This window comes from Lytechinus variegatus, chromosome 2, assembly GCF_018143015.1.
Source record: "Lytechinus variegatus isolate NC3 chromosome 2, Lvar_3.0, whole genome shotgun sequence".
In the NCBI taxonomy this organism is placed as follows: Eukaryota; Metazoa; Echinodermata; class Echinoidea; order Temnopleuroida; family Toxopneustidae; genus Lytechinus; species Lytechinus variegatus.
In genome coordinates this window covers 49628803-49640991 of record NC_054741.1, presented here as the reverse complement: position 1 = coordinate 49640991, position 12189 = coordinate 49628803, and positions in this window count along the sequence as shown.

The following is a 12189-nucleotide window of genomic DNA, read 5'->3' as shown; positions in this document are numbered from 1 at the left end:
GCATCAATTTCTACTACATTTTATTCTGAAATCGGGTTGCCGACCAATCATAAGGTGTGCGGTCGCCTTTAGATATATTATGACTCTTCTCAGCATAGCGTGTTGTAGACACATCTCATGGACTCCCATCCAGTTTGACAAAGTACTACCCAAGAAGATCTAGGAATAGAAAGACTCTTCACAGCATAGGAGATTTGTCTCATAGGTCTGTATTCTGAAGTCAGGTTTAACTTAGACCATGGTCTAACTCTGTGCTAAAATTATGGGAAGCCAAACATTTCAAAATTTGGTTTACATTGAATGCTTCTCATGTTTACTGTGCTCTTTACTAAATTTTTAATGGTGAAGACAACTGTCATACTTATCCTTTCCAGGTGGTTAATGATGTTTTGGGAGTCAATGTGCTGATACATTGAACCTCTACTGTTATAGATTCATGTAACAACTGGCTTTCCATAGTTAAACCACAACTTTAAACCTGAGTTTAAGTTAAACCCGACTTCAGAACACGGGCCATAGACTTGAAGTGTTCTGTCTAATAGCGCTGTAAAGTATGTTTTATTGGCTCAGGACTAATTAAGATGCTCCTCTGTTACACTGCATTCTCATATCATGGCTTCCCATGATATAATTTTGTACATGTAATAACATCCAAAGACTATTATCACTCAGACAAATCCCGCCATCGTTCTACACATCCATGTGGAGTAACTGGTACCAGTTGTCACAGGATTTTAGATCTGCCCACACTCGTGATCAAAGTGTATGTTATGGCATTTTGCATGAAGTCTAAACAAGTATCTTTTAGGCTTGAAATGTATACAGGGTTACTGAAATTGAAATTTATGAAAGTCTAAACAAGTAAAATATCTTCTTTAAGGCATGAAATATATACAGGATTACTGAAATTGAAATTTTGTTCCGGTGGAAGCCTGTTTTGATGGATGGCATTAAAATCGATGAATCGCTCAGTTGCCATGATTCGTACAAGGAAGCTTGCGATAGCCAACTTATGTATTCACTTACATGTTACTCTTCATTCCTTTGCTCAGTATGATATTTCACATTATGATATAAGTTGTGAGCAGTGGGAATGGAGGTGTTGAAGGGATGGATTTTGGTTGGCTCACGTACATTTAAAACCAAAAGAACATGTAAGGGTGCAAGTGCAAGTAAAATTTGGAGTCCCTTTGGTCATTCTCAGCATAATGGACCTGGTGGATGTTCCATAAAGCTGTTCGAAAGATACGAATGACTTTACGCACGACTGGCTATCCTTTCATGTGCTCTGTGATATCCCTATGTAATTGAGTTATGACTTAAGAACATGTTACAGTTGTGCGTAAAGTTGTTCGTAACTTTACGAACAGCTTTATGAAACACCCACCAGATAGGAATCCATATCATGCTGATGATATGTAATGCAACCTGTGAACGCAGTTGAGTTTCCATGGAGTCTAATCTGGTAACTTTCTAAGAAGTATTGTGTGGCAGGCTTCAAACAAGATTCAGAGATGATCACATTTTAAAAACATCCCTTTTTGAAATGGTAATTTGGTCCATTGTATGAAATTTTGGGAAATTTAGGTATTCAGAGTCCAGATTTTTGTTCTTATGTAATTTCATGAATCCTTCATTGATGATTTTAATCAATAAAATGAATAGGCATGTGAAATTGAGGGTACAGAAAGTCATACTTTGTAGAAAGTAAAATTTGTTTAGGCATGCATTCATGCTTTTTACAGTAATGTGTCTTGTATTTCCTTTGCTTATTTTTTTGTTGGATTTCTTGAAGTATGAAGGAGTACACTAAGGACGGAGCAAACACTGATAACAGGGCTCAGTAGCCAATCAGAATCAAGGATTTCATGGCAATTATAGTTACGATAATGGCAACATTACTGTACTTACTCTCTATGTAATAGCCCCTAGTCTTTTTATCTTACGACTTTGGAATAAGAACAGTAATCATGTTTCACTTTGAATAAGGTTTTGACAGAAATAAATAATATCACCCAAATCAACCTCACTGAACCACAAAAAAAATGTTTGATATAAAGACAAGTTCAACTTAGGAGACGTCATTTGTACAAGATTTTCTTAAATCGGACAAAATATTTGCTTTGACTTGGCGATTGCAGACTTTCTGGAGGTTGACTCCCGAATATGTGACTGTATTCCATATTATGTGCAGTGTAGGTGCTCTTTCCACTTCCGTTTGGCGATATGTTTGATAGTATTATGATGTCTGTGGGATGTTGGATGTGCGCATAAATGCATGTCTAATGATAATAGTAATGATGACTAAATGTCACCAGTGGCAGTAACAATGGATATTAATGCAACATATCTTACCTAAAATTCAAATTTTATTAAATTTCCTCAATTGAATGAACTTTTTAACTTTGGCTGAAGACACCTTCCTTGATTAATTTGTGAATGCAGAATAACTTTTCTCATATTTGCGGATGACTCCATACCTCTTCTAAGGATTATTTATTTATTATTAACAAGCTTGGCTTATCTAAATGAAGGGTCATGTAAGTTATTGCTGGTGCCATAATTAGAGCACAAATTAGGTTTGAAAGATATATTTGTAATAAAGAATTATGTTTAAATGTTTAAGTTAATATATGCTGCCAATGTTTTATAGTGTCAAACTGAATTATTACACAAAAATTTGGTACAAAAATTAAAATGTTTTTTTCTCTCTAATAAGTTGTATCCATAAACTTTATTTTGTGACTGATTCTTTGCATTCCAATATATTATACAGGGAGGTGACTTAAATAGACTGGGCTATTTCGACACGTAAGAAGATGGGTACAGTCAAATGTATTGCTGTACACACATGTGGCCAAATTATTTCCAAACACCCCTTAAACGGGTTTTTCTATGTTTGCAAAGTAACCCCCTAAACAAATTTTTCGCAGGCTTTATTTACACACTTTGGCCCCTAAACAAGTCGTCGCCAGAATATGACCCTGGGGAAAAAGCTTAGGGAAAAAACATACCCTAAACACGTTTGGCTAGTCTAACACTGTCAGACCGCAGGTCCCTATGCTAATGAGAAAAAAGGCCAGATTCATCCAAATCATCTGAATCCTGATGCGGCTGAATCCTCCTTGCAAAATCTTGTGATTCGTGAGATTTTCTTTCTCTAAGAATTTACCTGTTTTAACTTCAAGTTAAATGAAATATTATTGCACCATCAGATAGAGTAAATTTTATTCTTTCATATTTGTCATTATTTTGTATACAATATTTTGATAAGTAAATTTCTGGCCTGAAAATGTGCCTCAAAACTGAATTTTCTTCCTCTGTTTTCTTGTGCAAAACTTTTTATTTTGAGCCTCAATGATATATACATCACCATAAAGCTGAACTTCTGTGCTTTCTCACAATGCCACTCTTGATATGCGGCACCTTTTAATCGGGTCAAGATCACACTTTTCCCACCAAGGTAAAAGACAAGATTTCTGAAATTTTGTACATGCATGAAATCCAGAGTTCTGATTGGCTGGATAAGGTTCACAGAACAACAGGCGCGGGTAATTCGAGGAGATTACCACATGGGTAGTGTGACCTTCCCATGAACCCAGGCACTGGAACCGTTGGAATTTGCCAGTGTGTGGTCTTTTTGACCAATCAGAGTGCAGTATTCTTGTTTTCAAGCTGCTTTTTATACTTGGCCAATGAAAAGTGTGATCTTGACCTGATTAAACCAATTCTTATTTTGAAACCTTTGCCATATTAAAGCATATATATTCAGCTTTATCATGATCTAAAAATTATTTGGGCTCAAACAAAAATAAAGTGTGAAAATAGCAGCTTTTGTCAGGTGAAAATATTTATTTTGTAGCATATTTTAGATCAAAATTTTAACTTCTATTACAAAATCTTTGAATAAATTCAAACACATGACCTAAAAGAATGATTCTTCTCCTTTACAATGATACAGAAATCATGAAATTTGATGGACAATTAGAGCAGCAATGACCGAATGAAAAGAGGTGTTTTTGTCCGCATCAAGCTCATTAAATATGCAAAACATCTCAAGTCATGAATATCACTTGGATGAAAGAAGCCACTTTCTTGGGACCTGCCGACTGACTGTAAAAAAAAAGCTTTGGAAAAAAAAAATACCCTAAAAACATTTGACCCTTCAATTGACCTTTGACCAGACTTTCAAAACTACCCCTTTTAAAAAAAATCTTTGTTTTTGATACCCTTAACCCTATCTAGGCCGGGGTATTTTGGGAGTTCCTATGGGCGGGGGGGGGAGGCCTCCCAGGCCCCCCTGAGATCTCGGCCGTCGACCGCGCCGAAAATTGGCACACGGGTTGCCTGGGACATTATCTACAAGATTGTATAGTAATTTATTTCATGCGAAACGCTATTAAGTGATTATGCTAATTTATGCATAATTAGTATGCAAAATCATACTTTTTCCTCTAACTCCCTAAATAGAGCTCCAAATGTACTAATTTTTGGTATAGAAACTCTTTGTGGTGTCCTTAGCAAGTGTACATGAAAAAAATTGTGATATCAAATCATTTTCTTTATGTATTATATTGTTTTTTGAAATTTCTTATGTATTTTTCTGTTTTTTTTACCTTTTGTTTTTCATTGTTTTTTCAATGAAATTTGTTGGGGACTCTTCTGTGATCACAAAAAGCATAAAATGAATACATTTAGACTAGCAAAACTAAAAATAATCATACATTTATGAATTTTGGTTGAAAACACAATTTGCATTGACTTTGTACACGAAATCACGTTTTTGAGCAAGTTTCGGTCTGATATGTACTTACATAATGTTGCGTATTTTCGGGACCACGTACCCGGGTGACGCGAAATCGGTCTCAAAAGTTGCGCAAGACTTGAAAGTAAAAAGTCAGCGAGCGTGGCCAAAAAATTTCGCACGGCGAAAATATCGCGCGATTCGTTCCGAGGCCCCCCGGCCTAGATAGGGTTAAAAAGTGCACGCACAGCCCACGTCCAAAACTGAAAATAACCCCTTTAAAAGTGTTTTTTTGTCACGCGTGTGTACAGCAATATGTTTGAATGCCCCTCCAGGGCTCTAGATCGATAAAAGCTTTTTTGTCACTACCAACGACATACCATCAGTCAGTACGGAGTTGGTTTAATCGAGGCGACTGTAATACATGACTTAATGTAAATTATTCAAATTCTGTTTCCTTGCTCGCTCACTCCTCTATTTCCATCTATATATTGACATATTTCTCTTGAGTCTCTAGAAGTAGAGGGGGAATATAATATTACATACGTGATGTCTCACAAATCATCAATTTTAAACATTCAAGATGCCCTGACTACATGTATATTTCAGCAAGAAATTTAACCACATAGTGCTGCACTCAACCCAAGTTCATGGCAAAAGTTTTATGCAACGGGCCCCAGGATTAATTCCTTGAAATGCACTGAGCGCTGGAAGGCTGCTTGAGCTAAAGGCTGGGGTAAAAATGATAGCGGCCTCAAAAGAGATTACTAGATAGATGGCACAATATAAATGGCCATTAGTATCATTTTTATATTTCCTACCTAAATGACATATACTATTCTTTCAATAGGCCAGAGATTATTTTCTTTGATTTGACATACACAAGGCAGACTTCCTCCATAACTAATTAATAATGGCTTAAATATCTGTGAAATCACAAACTACAAAATAAATTCACATGAAGAAATTTGAATATTATTAGTGCTTCTTTATTAATTCACTCCCATTTAAATATTTTTTTGTCTCATTGCATTGTAGAAGAGGAATTTGAACAAAAAAAGAAGATGGGATACCAGAAAACGAGCAAGAACAAAAATGTTAGACATTTACAATATCTTTGCAGGATAGCTTTGGAAAAAAAAATGGTTTCAATACACGCAATAGATCTCACTCTACCTATATACTTTCTTCAGCACAAACTCTGAAGAATTATACTACAAATGCATTCAAATGACAGGAAACTTCCTACATGCTTGATGCATTGATAAGGAAAACAAAATTCAGTAATCATGATAAACAGAACCATCAAAACAATACATTGATGCGTTTGGAGGAAAATATCAAATACATGAGTCTACGTTTTCAGAGAAGTCATAAATCGAGTTCCTGATGCTTGACATTTGAAGTACTGTGTAACCTTGCTTTCTATCTACCAGCATTAGGGCCAGTGCTTAGCTGCCTGTGTTAAGCAATATCTCACCATATTCCACCAATGAAGTTCAAAAAATTCTTAAAAATACAACAAACACAATATATATTGAGATTATGAACATGATAAACCTTACACTATTCAACTGAAGATTTATCCATTGCATTTATATACTGCATCCCACACACAAAAAAATTGTGATTAAGTTATCAAATAAAAAGAGCAGATATTGAACTTTTTAGGCATGTGATTTTCTTTTTGAAATTTAGATACCCCCCGCTAAATGAGTTTTTGGTATCCGTTCTTCAAATTGTTTTTGCTCATGCGTAAATGGGGAATAATCTCAGTGATATCAGATGTCAGATTTTACATTGGTAGGTCATTCGTCTATTGTATTTGTGATTAAGTTATGATAAATCATAGATTAATCTCGGTTTTGTTTTTTTTGCAACGAACAGTATGTATATAGATACATGGAATCACATCTCATTTCGTTGAGGCTATAACTACCTGAACATTCATTCTGTCATCAGGCACATCTGAATGTGGAGGGATAACGATATATGCACAAAATATCTGAGTGAATAGAAACAAAATGAAGAATAATATGAAAATTATATCTGATACAAATACAATGAAAATTACAACCTATGCTGTTTTTCATGTTGGGGATTGTAAATCTTATAACTTTGTAAAAGAAATGCTATTTGTTTTATTTCATTCATTTAGTTCAAAGAATATTAAAACAAGGAATGTTGCACAAACAGTGCACATACAAAAGTAAAATTATCTAATTAAGTGGCCTCCCCAAAGCATGATCTGACCAACACAGTAATGGGATATATACCACATGTAACTTGAAATTTTAGCCAGATTTAAATCTTTAAATCTCAAGAAAATACACACATTTTTCACTTGCACTTGTATCAAATACAATGAATCAAATCAGAATTATGACCATTCTAGAAAAAATAATCATTTCTCCATTTAAATGTTTGGGGCATAATTTTTTCTCGTCATCCCAACAGACTTTCTTACAGAGAGTTAAAGGGATACTCCAGGCTGAAAAGAGGGGATATGACATTATCAGCCCACCTAATGAATATTCATAACATGCATATTAGTGTTTTCACAAATATTGCTAAACTAAAAAAAATCAAAAACTTTGTCATTTGTGATCAGATTTTGATGAAATTTTCACCATTTTCTCGGTGAATTTTACTCTATCTATTAATAGATGTAATCATTTTCAGCCCAGAGTATACCTTTAAAGTTTATTGAGAACATACATGTATCTGGGTGGGTGGTATGGATGAATTTAATAAATAATGTCATTAATATGATCTCTTAATTTAATGAGCCTATATGTTATTATCTCCCTGAATGTGATTATTCTGAACCATTTCCCCTTCTTCTTCTTAGGCACGATTTAGTGTACACATACATTTGTGTAATGCACATTTTGAAGTATAACAAAGGAAGTCAATTTCTGAACAAGTCATAAAAGGCAAATAAAAAGAACAACGATGTGAAAATTATTCATGCTGATTGTGACTTTGTGAAATTAGAGATGCCAGGTTCGAAGACCAGCGATGCATGATCTTTCGGGCAGGAAACTGGGACCTGGTGGGTGTTTCATAAAGCTGTTCGAAAGTTAAGAGCGACTTTAAGAACGACTGGTGATCCTTTCTTGTGGTAAAAAGTATATTATTGGTGATGGTTTAGCGCGTATGAAAGGTTCACCAGTCGTTCTTAAAGTCGCTCTTAACTTACGAACAGCTTTATGAAACGGCCCCCTGGTGGGTGTTTCATAAAGCTGTTCGAAAGTTAAGAGCAACTTAAGAACGACTGGTGATCCGTTCTTGTGTTGAGTGGCATGCACCAATATGTTCACTGCCAATGGATTAGCGCGTAAGAAAGTTTCACCAGTCGTTCTTAAAGTTGCTCTTAACTTACGAACAGCTTTACGAAACAGCCCCCTGGCGTGTGACTACCTGGTGGGTGTTTCATAAAGCTGTTCGTAAGTTAAGAGCGACTTTAAGAACGACTGGTGATGCTTTCTTGTGGTAAATGACATACAACCAAAATGTTCATTGGCGATGGTTTACGCGTAAGAAAGGATCACCAGTCGTTCTTAAAGTCGCTCTTAACTTAAGAACAGCTTTATGAAACACCCACCAGGAATTGTGTATATCTAATGGGTATAGGCTGTGATACAGGCGTGAGAAAGTTTTTTTTTTTTTTGGGGGGGACGGGGATGCACAAGAATCCTTAATGTGAGAGTCCCAGGCCTGAGACTGGACTGATGAATATTTTGCAAAGAAATATCAATCAAAATTTACATACATAAAATAGATATAAAGAATAAAAATAGCTATAGAATTAAGGAAATTAGTGTAGTGGCACTTTTACAATGTCAGTAAATGCAGCTAATGCAACTAAACTTTAAAATGTTTCATTTTGTGAATGTTGTCTTATTACGTAGACATTCGTGAGGAATTCAGTAGAAGAAAACAATTAAATCAATCATAATCCCTATATCTTACAATATACATATAGTGTACCGTGTGTATATATAATATATAGATATAAAATTGTTCTCCTTATATACATGTATATTAGATTTGAAAAATTGAACAAGAAAAACATTCAACATATCAATACTATGTGCACAACTCAAATAGAAAATAAAGCAACTTTAAGTTCAATATTTAACAATGATAGCAGACGCCAATGTTACGGTCATTTGAAACGTATTGCATTGATTACATGCAGGTCTGAAAAACCGATCATAATTACAGAAAATACAATGCAAACTTTAAATTTATATCTTTAGATATTTGATATAAGCCTCCAAATCAGCCTATCAATAGTACATTAACTTAAAGGACAAGTCCACCCCAACAAAAACTTGATTTGAATAAAAAGAGAAAAATTCAACAAGCATAACACTGAAAATTTCATCAAAATCGGATGTAAAATAAGAAAGTTATGACATTTCAAAATTTTGCTTCATTTCACAAAAACAGTTATATGAACGAGCCAGCTACATCCAAATGAGAGAGTCGATGATGTCATTCACTCACTATTTCTTTTGTTTTTTATTGTTTGTAATATGAAATATTTTGATTTTCTCGTCATTGTCATGTGAAATGAAGTTTCATTCCTCCCTGAACACGTGGAATTCCATTATTTTAACATTTTGTGCTTCAGGCAAGGAGGTCCTAATCATCAAATTCGTAAAAATTGAAATATTGTATAATTCAAACAATAAAAAACAAAAGAAATAGTGAGTGACATCATCAACTCTCTCATTTGGATGTAACTGGCTCGTTCATATAACTATTTTGTTAAAAATAAGCGAAACTTTGAAATGTCATAACTTTCTTATTTTACATCCGATTTTGATGAAATCTTCAGCATTGTGCTTGTCTGATTTTTCTCTATTGATTCAAATCAACATTTTTCTGAGGTGGACTTGACCTTTAATACAAACTTACAAGCAAAATATCCAACTTCATCTCATAATCAACACAAAGCTAAAAATATTTGAAAAAATATTGTCCTGTGAGAGAATACAAATGACCATGATTGTAGATTATGTTTTAGTTCTCATTATGAATATGAATAATGGAGGAAACTGTTTCAAATGGACTTAAAGGCTGTTGATAGTGCACCTTAAACTGGTGTTAGAATGAACCAACAGAATAACAAGTGGAATGCCTCTGGCCGTCTCACCTGCATCACGCGATTCAACATAGCAGCAGTGCTGACTTTGAAAACTACTATAACTCGCACAAGATGTTCAGTGATACTTGGTTACTCTTATTTCCATGTTTTATGAACTAGACCAATACAGTTTACTGTATATAGATAGGATGGTAATTCAACAAATCCCCCCAATGTGGCCAAAGTTCATTGACCTCACATGACCTTTGACCTTGATCATGTGACCTGAAACTTGCACAGGATATTCAGTGATACTTGATTACTCTTATGTCCAAGTTTCAAAAGTCAGATCAATAAACTTGCAAAGTTATGATGGTAATTCAACAAATACCCCCATTATTGCCAAAGTTCATTGACCTTTGACCTTGGTCATGTGACCTAAAATGCGCACAGGATGTTCAGTGATACTTGATTACTCTTATGTCCAAGTTTTATGAACTAGACCAACATACTTTCAAAGTTATGATGGTAATTCAACAAATACCCCCATTCGGCCAAAGTTTATTGACCCTAAATGACCTTTGACCTTGATCATGTGACCTGAAACTTGCACAGGATGTTCAGTGATACTTGATTACTATTATTTCCAAGTTTCATGAATCAGACCCAAAAACTTTTAAAGTTTTGATTGTAATTCAATAGATACCCCCAAATCGGCCAAAGTTCATTGACCCCAAATGACCTTTGACCTTGGTCATGTGATGTGAAACTCATGCAGGATGTTTGGTGATACTTGATTAACCTTATGTCCAAGTTTAATGACCTAGGTCCATATATTTCCTAAGTTATGATGACATTTCAAAAACTTAACCTCAGGTTAAAGGGGAATGAAACCTTTGGAACAAATAGGCTTGTGTAGAAACAGAAAAACCAAAGAATAAGAATAAAGAAAGTTTGAGAAAAATCGGACAAATAATGAGAAAGTTATGAGCATTTGAATATTGCAATCACTAATGCTATGGAGATCCTCACATTGGCAATGCGACAAGGATGTGTGATGTCACTGATGAACAACTTTCCCTTTGGTGGACTATAAAATACCCTCAAAATGTCTCTTTTTGCTTTTTGTTACGATACAAACTCTTTAACCATGATGTATTCTTAAAAAAATATGTATTACATGCCCTCATGTAGACAGAACACATGATTTATGGAAAGATGTGATAAAAGAGGCAATTCTAGTGAAATATATACTAAAGTAATGGGGAGAGTTGTTCACAAGTGACATCACACATCTTTGTCGCATTGCCAATTCGCTATCTCCATAGCATTAGTGATCGCAATATTCAAATGCTCTTAACTTTCTTATTATTTGTCAGATTTTTCTCAAACTTTCGTTTATCTGTTTCTTTGATTTTTCTGTTTTCACACAAGCGATCTTGTTACAAAGGTTTCATTCTCCTTTAAGATTTTGATGTTGATTCCCCCAACATGGTCTAAGTTCATTGACCCTCAATGACCTTGGTCATGTGACATGAAACTCTAATAGGATGTTCAGTAATACTTGATTAACCTTATGGCCAAGTTTCATGAACTAGGTCCATACACTTTTTAAGTTATGATGTCATTTCAAAAACTTAACCTCAGGTTAATATTTGATGTTGACGCCCCTGCCGCCGTCAGAAAAGCGGCGCCTATAGTCTCACTCTGCTATGCAGGTGAGACAAAAATTAACTCAATCCTGAAGGTCACGTGCACTGCACACAGATAAGCATGCGTGGGACACCACCCAAATTGACGACCAACTGTCTTTGCTCATTAGTTATATTTTGAATGTGGGGGGCATATGGAGAGCGTTATTCTTCCTTAATATCTTCAAAAGAATTCATACCTCAAAATGATCATCTATATATCTTTTCCATGACTTCTACTATCTTTCATCAGCATACTTTTGTGGGATCATTGATTTCAAATTTATGCAAGGAAAAAATGATCAACCCTCCCCCCCAAAAAAAAATTGTTAACATGGTCAGAATCATACTTGCCTAATTGTCAATAATTCACACTGATTCTTTTCAATCAAAAATATTTTCAGTGCAGTTAAACAATGAACTGAAAGCAGTGTTAACAGACTAGAGGAAGTTTTTTTTATAAAAATGATTTGGTGTTGCAAGAAACTTAGCTAGCAATCAGTCACAAATATTGATTGCATATTTGCAAAGAAATGCAAGATTTATGACAACTGTTTGATAAACCCCGGGATGATTGTTAGAAATTCTACAAGTAGGATCATGAGTGTACACAGAATACTGTTTTGAATGTATGGAATATCCGTTTTTTCACCTAA